At 35.7% G+C, this 13,531-nt stretch overlaps 1 long non-coding RNA gene across 16 annotated transcripts in view; it reads left to right on the top strand.

The window, feature by feature from the left end:
* LOC119232498 (uncharacterized) overlaps positions 1-13,531 on the top strand; it is a 134,889-nt gene that overhangs the window by 73,414 nt on the left and 47,944 nt on the right. For 10 of the 16 annotated variants that reach the window (XR_008549605.1, XR_005122117.2, XR_008549606.1 and 7 more), the window contains 5 exons: positions 1,813-1,879; positions 7,664-7,755; positions 9,385-9,516; positions 11,037-11,167; positions 11,491-11,625. This is a non-coding gene — a long non-coding RNA (uncharacterized LOC119232498). The remainder of the gene's footprint in view (positions 1-1,812; positions 1,880-7,663; positions 7,756-9,384; positions 9,517-11,036; positions 11,168-11,490; positions 11,626-13,531) is intronic. The other 6 variants (XR_008549609.1, XR_008549607.1, XR_008549614.1 and 3 more) reach the window with 6 other exon arrangements.

Raw genomic sequence — 13,531 nt, 5'->3', positions numbered from 1 at the left:
TATACCATATCCTTAATTGTGTATATATTTAATCACTTATTCCTGATATTGAAAGTGCTAAAGAGCAGATATAATTATCGGCAAGGAGATTCCAGAGCATGTCCCAAACCTGATGCTTAGATCTAAACCACTCAGCATGTTTGGCAAAATACTCACAACACAGCTATCTGTTTTTGGAATAAGTGCCCCTCTCTATTCTAGTTAATTGAAAACAACTCTAAATTGCCCTCCTGAGCATAAAGAACCAGGGATTAAGATATAGTAGCGGAAAAGTATCAAGGTTTTAAAGACTTATATAAACAACACAGTTGTTTGAGCGGGTGACAAATAAATTTAAGCTCCCCAGGACACACTTGTTTAGGATTTTCCCAATTAGGCATTTTATTTGATCTTCGGGTCTGGGTGAACCACAATTCTCTAGAATTGAAGAGGAGATTAATGGACCAGAGACAATGGCTAATTCATCTCCAGGGCTTTGTTCATTGCTTGTGTTTGCTAATTTAATACTGTTATTTCCAAACTTAAATAAATCAAAATGAGAATTGGGGTAGAGCAGCACATCTTGATGAGCTACAGAGTCATAGGGTGATTCTTCAACACTTTCACCTTTACATTAGGTGTCTTTACTTGAAGAGGTGTAAATCGTAAAGGAGTAACACCTTGCTTGCATATTATCTCGATTTACTTTGCTCACTGGTGGCAGATGAGATGGAGAATAGCTTAATGTATTCGTAAGGAGAGTGGAGACACAGGTATTCAAAAGGGTTTCAGTTTAGGGACCTGATTGCTCACCAACAATAGCTTAGGGGAGAGTGAGTAAAATATAGTACACAGATAAAGCAGAATTTTCTTAATGATAGTTCTAGAATATAAAATGAAGCACAGTAGTGTGGGAAATCCTATAGAGATTTAAAAAAAAAAAAATACATCGGTGGACTAACAAACTTGGTTGTTTATCCTTACATGCCCTCATCTTTGAATTTGAGAAATTAACCTTATAAGTACAGTGTCAGTAGCAGACATGATATTTTTTCTGCTTTGTTTGTTGAAAATGAAATTAAAACAACTTTTTCATTCTCTGCCAAACTAGCTGATTCTTTCACCATCAGCATTTCACTTGAATAATGTAAATAAAATGCATGTTTAAAGAAAAGACAGGACACCCACAAAGGCCTAATTCCTAGTTCTTCACCTTTTTTGACCAGAATGTGAATTCCAGGCTAAGATTTTGCTAGCTGAACAACAAAATATTTAGTCACCTCATGGAATCATGCTTTCAGATCCATTTCTGATAGTTAAAAAAAGAAAGTCTTTCAAGTTCACCAACTCTCCTTTAAAATTGAAAAACTTCTTAACCACAAAAAAAAACCCCAAAAAATGCTTTTTTAAGAGCAATATGGAAATGTTTAGCAAAGTTGTTATAATTCTAATTCATAAACACTCTCTCTTGTCATGCACAAAAATAATAGAAAAATGAGGTAAGTTTGAAAAACATCTAGCAAATGCCTCTATTTGGCTGTTTAAAAAGTCTAATGGTTATGCGATGATTGCAAATAAATTATCTCCAGTGAAAGAAAAAATAGTGCTGACAATTAAACTTTATTTGGTTTGTAAAGAACCTAACAGATTATCTTGTCTAAAGGAACTTTGAAAATAGTGTTTCCCCTAATATATAGGAAAGAGAGAAACATCGCCCCTCTGACCACATAGAAAGTCTAGTTTCATTTTTATTATTTTATGCAAAGATTCTTATACAATCTTAGTTGTAAAATTTTATCTTCGTGCTCTTTTTTTTCTTTTATTTAACCCCAGGGAGAAAAGCCTGGGAATTGAATGTTCCTTTGCCATCTTCTCCCCCTGAGTGTGAAGTCTGTACAAAGTAGGTAACATCTTGATAACACTTAAAGAACTGTGATTTGATTAATCTCCTCGCAGTCCTGTTTTCCTTGTATAATCTTAACTTTCAGTGAAGTTCCTGTTTTTAAAGTTTCCATTCTCAGGCAGCATTCACACTTCATGAAAATAGCCATGCTTTCCAAGGGCTAATTGAAACTCTACAGCTTGTTTTACATCTTTTAGCAAAATGATAAAAGTATTTTATTTTAGAAACAAGCAATGGAGAATTTCAAAGTTATCAATTTGTACTGCTTACAGATACTCAATAAGAATGCATCCCTTCTTCTCTGTACACATATTTATTGCATACTTGAAAATGTAAGAATTATTGTGATGGTAGATATAAACTTTGTAGACGAGATGAATCAGATATGAAACTATACTTTTACTTTTTAGGATTTAGTAAAGATGATACCATCTTTACAAAAATGAAATAGAAAAGAAAAATACCCATGCATTTTGAAAAGTACAGATAATGCTTTGGGACATCAGCCTAAAAATGTTTAACATATTTGGAACACTTAACTAAAAGCAAGGAAATATTCTAAGGGCTTTGCTTACATTAATTTCTTTAATCTGTACAACAACCATATGAGTATTATTACTTTTATCTACTTTTTACTGATGGGAAAATGAGAACCAAAAGGAAATAGTGAATTATCGATTTTGACTTAGGCATAGCAAAACAACGTGAGAAACTATAAAAGCACAAGAAAGTAATTTCCTGTCTTATAGTCCACAGGGAACAAAATACTGTTGCTATCATTAGATAATAATGTAACCATCAGATATTTATCAGCAATTCTTTTCTAGTTTCTACAGCCTTTGAATATACATAAAACACTATAGAAATTGATCATGTTAGAGGAGAAATTAAAAGGGAAAAAATTTGTTACAGTTTATAGGATGGGAGGAAAATGGTTCCCTCCTTCCCTTCTAGGTTATTTGGCTGGTCCAATAATTAAATGACATGACATTTTAACAGGAATTAACAAAAAGAAAGACTTGGGTAGTACATTAGTGAAGAAGTAATAAGTTTTATCTATAGTAATAAGGAAGTCTCTCTATCTTCTCCTGACCCTTTCAGAAAGGGAGAGTTTCTTTTTTCCTGTTTTCCTACATTGGGGACGGAGGAGCATCAGCGTATCCTTGTACCAAATGTTTCTTAAATAATATTAATTCAAAATAACCAGTACACCAGAGTGGTACATATTGAGGTAACTTATTCTGCCCCTTTCCCTTGGTAGGAAATTCAACAATGACAAATAGTTAATGGACAGAAGGACAAAAAATTGGTGCATATCTGGAGAAAAATCAATGTTTGAGTGATTTTTTTAATATAAAGAAACAATAGGATGAGAATTGCATTCAAGGGAAGAACATATGAAGGAACATAAAACTAAGAAGGGACATTGGAAACTCCCTCTACCAAGGTTTTGCTTTCTATGGAATAGAAGCCATTCTTTAGTAATTAAAGTTGGTTCATAGATGGGGAAGAGTTGAAATGTACTCATTACAGCCAAACATAACACTGCACTGAACTAAACTGCACAAAGAAAAGCACTGGTTTCAAAATTGCCTTTTTAATATCTCTGTCATTTATTTGCATATTTTCCAATATATCTCTTGATATTCAATTTGAAAATATTTTCAGTTACTAGTTATATTATTAGCAATGGATCAGATTTAAACAATTGAGGTGAAAGGTGAGTTCCACCTTTCAAAGAAAAATTGAAGAAATATTGTCTCAGAAATATTGTGTCTTTTCTCTCCAAGACCACACAGAGAGTTATGCTCTAGGAAAGATTTATTTGTATTTAAAGGAATACATGCCTTCAGTAGAATTTAATATTCTGTCACCATCCACAGAATCTCAATAGAAATAATGTTCAATGTCTGCTTTTGATTCCTGCTGTTTCTGAACAGGAATCATGGTTTGTAGAATTGAATTTTGGATAAAAATGCATTTTTTCATTCAACAAAAATGTGGAATTTATGCTGAGCCCTGAGAAAACAAATGTGAATTCAAGAAATGTACATTCAAACTGGGCAAAAGAGAAGAAATTGGTTAAGGAATAAAGATGATGTAATATTGGACAGCTAGTAACGATAGGGAGTTTTTCCCAGTCCTAGTCTGAGGGACAGAATCGAGAAATCCGTGAATGGAATGGTCCAACTCTGAGGAGTCAGGAAACCAATCCCAGTCTCATTCTGCCTGAGCCTGGACCTCCTGCTCGTACCTGAACCAGAAGCGTTCTTAAGCACAGAGCAGAATGGAAAAGGTAAAGACTGGACTTTGAAAAGCTAAAGATAACCAGCACAAACATAGTACAGTCCCTTTAAGTATCTTATTGGACCATAGAAAAGACAGACATATAAACAAATTAAAAGAGTAAAGTATTATTTGTCTTACAATAGTATTGAACAGTATAGTTGTACTAGTGGGAAGAATGAGGGGCACCCAAGGATCCCCAAATCTGCCTGATCAAAAATGGGTTCTGCCATCTGCTACATAAAGACAAAACATATTCTTGGTGCTTAAACCTTTAATAGAAAAGAACTTTAATATGATTAGTGTGCAATAGAGAGAAGAAGAGAATATAGTTAAAATAGTTGCCAATTATACACCTACTTATCCATCCCCTTGTGGGTAAATGACCAGCCAAAAAGGGTTGGCCCAAAGAAGGGCCACTAAGGCCTGAAAACTTGCCGCAAATCTAAGGCACCTTCTGGTGGGGACCCATAGGAAAGGGGCTGAAGGGGCCAGGCAAGTCTGGAAGGAAAAGAGCAAAATACAAGTACAAGACAAGATAATAGCTGCCATTGTCAGCCTCCCCACAGGTCTCTCACCCACATCTCTGTCCCTTTCAAGTGTTTTCTTCTATGTTCCCCAAGTCTCTGGTACAAGTCCAAGGCAGAGAAGCAAGGACAGCTTCTTCACATGTCTCTCTACTCTATGAGTCTCCTCCAATCTCCCCTTCATCCTCTTCTGGCCTTCCTTCTTCCAGTCTTTCTAGATTCTCCTCGCTGCTCACATCCCCCTTCCTTTGGGTGGGGCAGGGAACTTCCCTTTCTATGGGTATCACAGTGTTACAATTGATGCTCTATGAAGCACCGAATAATCACATGAAAATCAAATCTGTATTTGAACATAAAGAATTTCAAAATCACAATAAATTTGTGAAATAATAAAAAATATTGATGTCAGAAATCAGAACTGTAGGATAAATACATATACATGAAAGTACTTATCTGTATATATGTGTACTTACCTCGACATAAATTTTTATGGAGTAAATTAAAAACAGTAGTTAGTTTATAGGAAATTTACGAGAACAAAAATGTTGGAATGAAAGAGTAAGGTGCTCAGTAAGAGATACTTCAAGGATATTTGTAATATTTTCTAGAGATATACAACCCGCAATACTAAAGCAAGTGGAAGATTTTTATTTCAGTCAGAAATTGAAGCAATTAACAAAAGTGTGAAATCCATAATCATTTGTTGAGCTGCTTTAAAAGTGTTTATCATCACATTTAGTAAATTTCACTATCATAATTGACCATATTCTTCTCTCACACATGGCAGGAAGAAGCACACATGCTCCTTATTGATGCCACTAGAAGGCACATGCACTAAATCCCAGGAGCAAAATTTAACTTTAATGCACATATAGGAAAATCACTTCACTTACAACCATGCACAAGTATAATTACCGAACAAGGATGAAATGGCATGCAATTAAACAGAATACCCAGGGATAACCCAGGGCATAGTTACAGCTTAGAGGAGACTGAAGGAATAGCTGTGCAGGGAATAGCAAAATAATCCAGGAACAATGTTCCCTTTCATTCCCTATTGACTTCTTAGAAAGGGATAGAAAGATATCTTCATAGATTCAGATAAAGAACTGAAACACCCTCTATCTTCTTGCTCTGGTTATATCCAGATTTCCTCTGGTATAGACTATGAGATCAGCCCCATACAAAATTTTAGACAGACTTTATCAATAGGCCCAAGTAGACTTTTGTCAGTTGGTATGAGAACTAGATCAATCAAGGTTCTGTGAGTCTAAGAGGCTTATTATCATGACTTAAAGGATGCAGATTGTTGTGACTGAAAGCAGTGCAGGCCCTGAAGACTAGGAGATGCCTCCGTTCTTTCCTAAGTCCATGGCCTGTCTCTAATAAAATAAGAGATCTATCTGTCCTAAGCGTTTCCCTAATTGAAGAAGCAATCACTCCTTTCCCTATTATGATCTAGAAGAAGGTAGTTTTGTTCTAGGTTTATCAGTAAACATTTCTCTCTATCTAAGATTCTTGTCTTGTTTTGTCTATCATGTGAAGTCCCTTTCCCCTTCCTGTCTTCCCCACCCCCTACTTGATAATCCTAAATGGCAGGGTAAAGATCCCTGGGTCTCTTAATTACTCTTCAGAATTTACAACCATGTGAATTCTCCATTTATATGTCATTAAATTAATTGGTTTTACTTTGCTAATCATCTGATGCTGTTTTGATTACTAGTCCAGCCTGAGAAGGAATAATGGGGGGGGGGTACAGGATAATTTATTATATACCTCAGTGAGACATTTAAGGATAAGAAGTAAATCATCACAACAAAAATATGAATTGGATTTGATATGGCATTACTGGCTTCTGAAATTTGTAATGACAGGAGGAGATGGCATTTTCCCCAGCCCCACTTCTCTGCATCTACTTTGGATTACAAGTTATCATGTGCTGTGAACCAGGCTTTCTGAGCTAGGGGCTACCAGGAAGTAGGGACAGAGCTTAGCAGCCAGGTGAAGCTATATAACACAGAAGGCAGGTGGACTCTGGGGGATCTTGCTTTTTGGATTTTTATTTGGATCCAGGGACGTGGAGAAGAGACATGGAAAAAGATGCACAGAGGGGACACATGTAGAAACGCTAGAAAGAGACATGTGCATGAAAGACAATTGGGAAGGCTGTCCTTTGGAGAGAAAGTGGCAGCTGTTATGTTGATTTTGCATTTCCTTTTTGCTCCTTTTGTCCCTGCTCTGCCTTACCTCTTTCTTGCTGTTCTCCACCAACAGGTACTTTAGACTTGTGGCAAGCTTTTGGGTCTCAACCACCCCAATTCTATTTGGCTAAGCAATTGGTCATAACGGGATGGGTAATTTGGGGAGTTTTATTGGGAAACTATTATTAGACTTCTCGATGCACATTTTTCTATTAAAGATCTTTCACACTAAGGGTCTACCTCCTTTGCCTTGTGTGACTGGATGGTTGAATCCTTTGAAAGCACTCACTATTAAAGTTTGGGGTTCCTTGGTGCCCCTTGGTCATATACTAACAGTAAGAGGAGGTTAGGTCTATCATCACCAAATCCTTAGAAATTAGTACACTGACATTATTATGTGTGACTTGATTGTGTAGGGGAGGAAAAATCACTTTCCCCCTATCTTTCTAAGACTCTTAGCTGAGAAATATTCTATAATAAAAGAGAGATTAACAGGAAAAAGCAAACAAATTGAAGGACATGTATTATCTCCTGTATACATGAAAGATTTCCTGCAAAACTGAGTAACTCCCCAAAAGGATCCAAACTACAACCTAAAATATCTTCCACTAAAGACAAAAGAAAATGTGTGTGTGTGTGTGTGTGTGTGTGTGTGTGTGTGTAGTGCGCGGTGGAAGGAGGCAGGAAGCCAGTTATCGAGATTATCAGGCAAAAGACAGTAAGTCGTTGTTATATAAAATTAACTCATTCCCTTCTCCCTTAATTAGAGTTTCTACAGATTTTATCATTCTCCACTTCGCATTAGAGAGGCACTAAAAATGGAGATTTGTCTTAAAAATGTGAATGTCTCTTAGAAGAGGTAACTTGTATTTGGTTTTTTACTTTTTGAGTTTTTCCTGTGCATGCTATTTCTTAAAATTAACCAACTCAAAATAATCCCATGTCAAAGAGGCATATTTGGGAGTGACATATACACTTCTTCCCTTAAATTACAATCTACTCTAAAGGAATGGAAATCATATGTTCCAGCTTTTCAAAACAGTCTCGGTTTATGCCTATAGAATCAATGTAATTATTAATAGTATCCAATTTCATTTCCAAAGTGTGTTGATTTAAATGATAAATCAGACGGTCACTCTGTCAGTAAAGATAGTATAAAGATAGCATATTGAGAAAGTATACTAGTAAAATGAACTAATGTTTTCAAGAGAATAAAATTAAATTCCAATCAATGCACTTACACTTCTCTGTGTACTACTTGGATGCAAATATGACTTGCATGATGCTGGGATTATTGGCAGTGAGATACTGGAGTAAAATTTGATACAATCTTTTATAAATTGTATATTGAAGAGGAACAGAATAATCTACCCCAATATATGTCACTTTGCATGAGGACTGTTTTTTAGTTGAAGACAATCAAAACCCAGCAGATAAAAAATCTGTACCTCTTCCTTAATTACCTTAAAGAATTTAGATCAGCTAAAGAATGCTTCTAGAAGAGGGAAAATTATTTTTTTTCTCTTACAATCACACAATGTAACAAGTAAAATTCCACTCTTACTTTAGGATAGTTAACAAAATTTTCTCAAGCAGCTTGGACTATATGTGCCAATTCTGGAATTTCTTAACAAGATTTTAGACTATATCAGATAAATTAAGATGATTGTGCATTTCCTTCATAGCACATATATTGGTTCACTAGGGTCAGCGATGCTAATGTAAGACAAGGAAGACGTGTGACCTCCATCTCCGGTGCTGTTCAGTATAGTGTGCCCAAATTTCACTCCATGACAACCTGACTGGGTTCACTGGAATTCACAGACAGTTTAAACAAGTAGTCATATAAACATAGCCTACCTCACTAATTGTCTATCTATAGGATTTTAATTTAGTTTTGCATTAATAGACTTTAAACTTTTTAAATTCTGCATTGAAATAGTCGTGAAGCTATGTTACTTATGTAAGATATCCCTTGATTGCTGAGTCCATACTAGTATAATTCTTAGCATAAAATAGAAGGAAGCTCAATTTGAACAAAATGTTACTAAATATACTTACAGATCCATCCACTCTCTGTCTTGAAAACAATCATTTCTGTTCTTTACCAAAAATGGATAAGGAAGTTTGAGAAATAAAAACTTAGAGTATATCTGAGATGCTTTCTGCTTACAGATTAAGAAATAGTAGTTGAATCCAATAAAGCAGAGAGGCATCAGTACATCAAAGCATCATGGAATTCTAAGAGAAAATAAGAAAAATCATGTGATTTATTTAATACAACATTACATTTTATGTTTTGTTTCACTCAGAGAAACTAACAGATCAAAAATAAGTAGAAAAAGTGAACACAGTTTTTGCTGAACCATGACCCAAGAAAAGAGTAAGACAAAGATGTAGCTGAAAACTCTCATCTTGGGGGGTGACATTTATTTCTAGATAAATACGCCATGGTCTTTGGATTTGACTCCAATACCTATTTATGTAGGTGGAAATAGAGATCCAACCAAATGTCCCCCTTCACCACTTCAAGGAGTAACTGCTGGGAAGAAGCAATTACAGCCAAATTGCTTACACCTTAAACCCCAGGTGCTCTAGACGGATGGACAACCCTTACCATGTGAGTCTGTAGCTCTAGGACTCAGGGGAGAGAAGAAGGCAAAGCCATGACAGATGTGTTTTGTGAGAGAGAAAGCAGAAAGACCTTCAAAGTTACAAGAGTAAAGGCCTGTGGGAGTGGGTGAGGGCCCTATTTCAACAACAAAAATAATTTAAAATATATATTTGTCAGGGCAAAATGAATGTATAAAAGAAAGAAAAGATGTGGGAGGGGAGGCACATTATATAAATGAAGGTGAGTCATTTTATATACAGTTCTCCCCGTTGGACAGAGGATTATTTATTCAGAAATATTTTTTAAGAAACTGTAATGAAAAAGACTGTATGAGGAACCAAGATAAATCAGAGGAATAGGGACTCTGCCCTCAGGAGTGAGCCTTTAGATGAAAAAGGATAGCTAGCCATGGGAATCACATGGTTGTAAATATTATATAAATAATAAAATATAAATAACACTGTTTGAACAACCAGTTTGAGAATCATCTTCAAGCAAATCTGCAGGAGTTTGAGAACCGTGGTGTTGTGCTTGCTGGTTTTGGATTGCTGGTTCTAACTTTAGGTTATTGTGCAATCACGGGTGGGTATTTAAAACTGTAAAATAAAATCGTAAGTGTAATCTTTACATGATGATGGTGATGAGAAATTAGATAGTGTGTATAAAGTATCTAGTATCTTGCTTAGCATGAAAAAAGCTTGGCATGAATCAGATAGAAGTAGTTTTATTATTTGTCATGTCTTCTGGGACAAGTCTCAGTCCCCTCAAGAGTGATGATTTTATTATCTGCAAAGATGAAGCCAGTCTACTACCATATCTTACAGGACTCTGGCAGAAACACACCACATTGTTAAAATGTGTTGAGTGTCTGGAAAGGTCTAAGTGACATATCGCAAATGATTTTTATGTTGCACATGTTTAGATGAGTAATGTTATCGGGAATTAAAAACAGATTTGCACATTAGGAGGAATTTTTGGTAATGAAAATTCTCCTATACTTGTCAGATTTTTATGGAGTAGAGGTTTTTCTTCACAAATATTGTCCCCATCCTTGGATTTTTACAATAGGTTTTTGTTGTTTGCAAGGTTTCTATGCAAATCTCTGCTGAGGAAATCCCAAACCAGCTATGATCTGGTGTGCCTTGCCCTTTAATTGATTTCCAGATAGAGAGCACTGCCCAGGGAGTCATGCAACACACACTCCTGTAGTGCCATTCTCCTTTATCTAGATTACCCTTGATGTGTTATCAGGAAACCCTGCAGTGCTCCTTCTCTTCAGGGGATCATTTTTTCCTTTGGGTGGAGATGCCAGGGTTTTACAGATAACACAGCTGGGGGTTTTCATGGCCATACCTCTTACAATCACAAACTGAGAAGCAAAACCTCTCTTGCAACTAATATAAGTCAGTATCATAAATTCTAGCAGTATCCTGTATAACACAATGTACTCTTTTAAATAAATCCCTCTTTTGCTTTTTCATTTTGTTTGTCAACACTCTATTTGATGCTGGGATGATTTACTCAAGAGCAAACAGGATCAGATACCTGTGGTTTCTCTGTGCTACCTCAGGGGGACTTCAAAACCAGCCACCTCAGATCTCGGCACTTCAAAGAGACTCCCCTGAAGCTGTGTTTACAACATAAGCTAAAAAACAAGGTCCTGCTTGCCTTCGTATACCTTTTCACCACATTAGAATCCTAGCTGCTCCAAAATAAAAACTCTCTATCAGTTGGTGGTGGATTTGGCGGTGGCTGCTATGCATTTTAACTTTTAAAATCACAAGCTGCAAGCCAAGTGAGAAATGAGCTAAGTGGACTTTGCCAGATCTTAGATCACATTCTTTTCTCTTGATAGGATACAGCTCCACCTTATGGTAGAAATTATTTAAAGTAGAGACAGGACATGGAATTCTTAATGGTGGCATGCATCTTTTGCCCTCTAAAATCATACTTTTCCCTCCCTTTCCACTGCAACTACAGTTGTACCTGCAGAAGAGGCAGGGAGACAGTTCTCCTTGTCGTCTAGGAAGTCTACAAAGGCCTAGCACTGAATTTAAAGACACTGGAGTCCCATGCCAATTGACTGAGCCTATTAAGAAAACAGTTTTATGCCAGGTAAACATTTAGCATCTTTCAAATCTTATTGCAAATATAGCTACTTTGCCTATAAATTGTCCCAAATCAATAAGGTTAGAAGGAAACGTAATCAGATCCTTGTGTATCTTACTCCATTCATACAGTTAGCATTTATTGAGTACTTGATATAAGTAAGACACTGTAATAGGAAGTAGAAGAATAAAAACAAAAAGGATATTGCTCTTCTCATTAGGAGAGCTAGTGAATGAACTCATTCAGCAAACATTGAGAAACAATATTCATGTTCCTGGCAATAGAGAAGCTGAAGCTACATTGCAGGATAAGACAGATGTGTAAGTGACTTCTTTTAAACTCACAATCACAAGAGAAAAGATTTGGTACTTTTTAGGTGAAAGGGAAACAGGAGCTTTGGGAACCCTTTATTAGGGATTCTCACTGAAGCTGGATCTTAGGGTAAATCTCTCAGATACCTTTTTCACATAACCTAATATGAAAAGAAAGTTTCTTTTCAAACATACCATTAAATGTGATGATGATGGTGATGATGATGATGATGATGATGATGATATGTGTGTGTGATTTTCTATGGCCACTGTCCCAAATTATCTAGATTAGTAAACACAAAATTTTATGTTGTAACTTGGAGTATGTCCAGTAATTCGCCAATATTTTGTAAATGTTCAGTGCACTTACAATCATCTTCTGGTTGGCTTTGAATCTAAGCTTCTTCCTCTACTCATGTATTCCATTTCAGGACTTTCTCATCCTGTGCTTGGTGCTCCTCCAGGATGTAGAATCCAGTTGCTTTCCTCATTTCAATTGTGTAAATTACTTCCAGCAGGAATTTGTCAGTATTTAAAGCATTTTGGGGAATGGAAGTTAAGCTTAGGGAAATTAGAGAAGACTAGAAAATAAATAATGATAGATAAATGTTAGATGATATTGATAAACATCTCACAAAAATGCAAAAACTTTGAAAATTGGATATTAGATATTTTGAATTAAAGCTTTTCTGGGCCATTTCCAAAACACATGCTTTAGCTTGGTAATTACTCCAAATTCTGCACAGTCCATCTTTACAAATTCATCCTTATCAAAGATTCTCAAGAGAACAAAGACTTTATTTTACCATCATCTTTATAAGGTAGGCATGGGTCTAAATAATATATTTTCTTCAATTACATTTGGAGAGATCTGTTAAAGACAAGATGACAAACACCAAATGGAATTGTTTGTGCTAAGCCACAAGTCACCAGTCACCAAGTGAAGATTTAATTGGCTCTCCCAAAAATGGAATCTAAAACTAGTCAATCAGGACTCACCTGATCAGCATTAGTTAAGTGATGTGCCTGACAGCCCTCCACCATCTCCTACAAAAAAGTAACTTTGCAATAACCAATTGATTTTTTTCTGAGCACAACTTTCTTGTTTCTGTTCTATTCTTCTTATAAAATCTCTTGCCTTGAATAGCTTTTTGGGGTTCCTTCTATCTGCTATTTGAATTGGCAGTTATCCAATTCAAATAATTTGCTAAATAAAGCCAAGAAAATTCAAAAATTTCCTCAGTTGAATTTTGTTTTTAAAAAGCACAGCCGTGTGTAACACATGACACCTTGTGTAGCTATCAATACGATGGTAATACAAGGCACATGTCTAAGAATTATCATGATTATAAGAGTTAACACATAATCCATTGGACATAAAGAAATTTATGTTATATATTATGTCATTGATCTGCAATTTGAGTTTTATTTAGCAAAAGGATTAATTTATCTGGCTTAAATAGTATTTTTAATACTTAACATCATATTGGATACGGCACTTTGAATTAGGCAGTTGAACATCTTAGCTCCAAGTGTGATATATAAACTGAGAGTAATTACTTGCAAGATGCAGTACAATAATAGCCCTTCAAAATTATTGA

This window comes from Talpa occidentalis, unplaced genomic scaffold (assembly GCF_014898055.3).
Source record: "Talpa occidentalis isolate TD23 unplaced genomic scaffold, MPIMG_talOcc4v2.1 talOcc4.7, whole genome shotgun sequence".
Lineage (NCBI taxonomy): Eukaryota > Metazoa > Chordata > Mammalia > Eulipotyphla > Talpidae > Talpa > Talpa occidentalis.
Note: the sequence above shows the minus strand (reverse complement) of the source record. Positions and strands in the feature narration are given on the sequence as shown.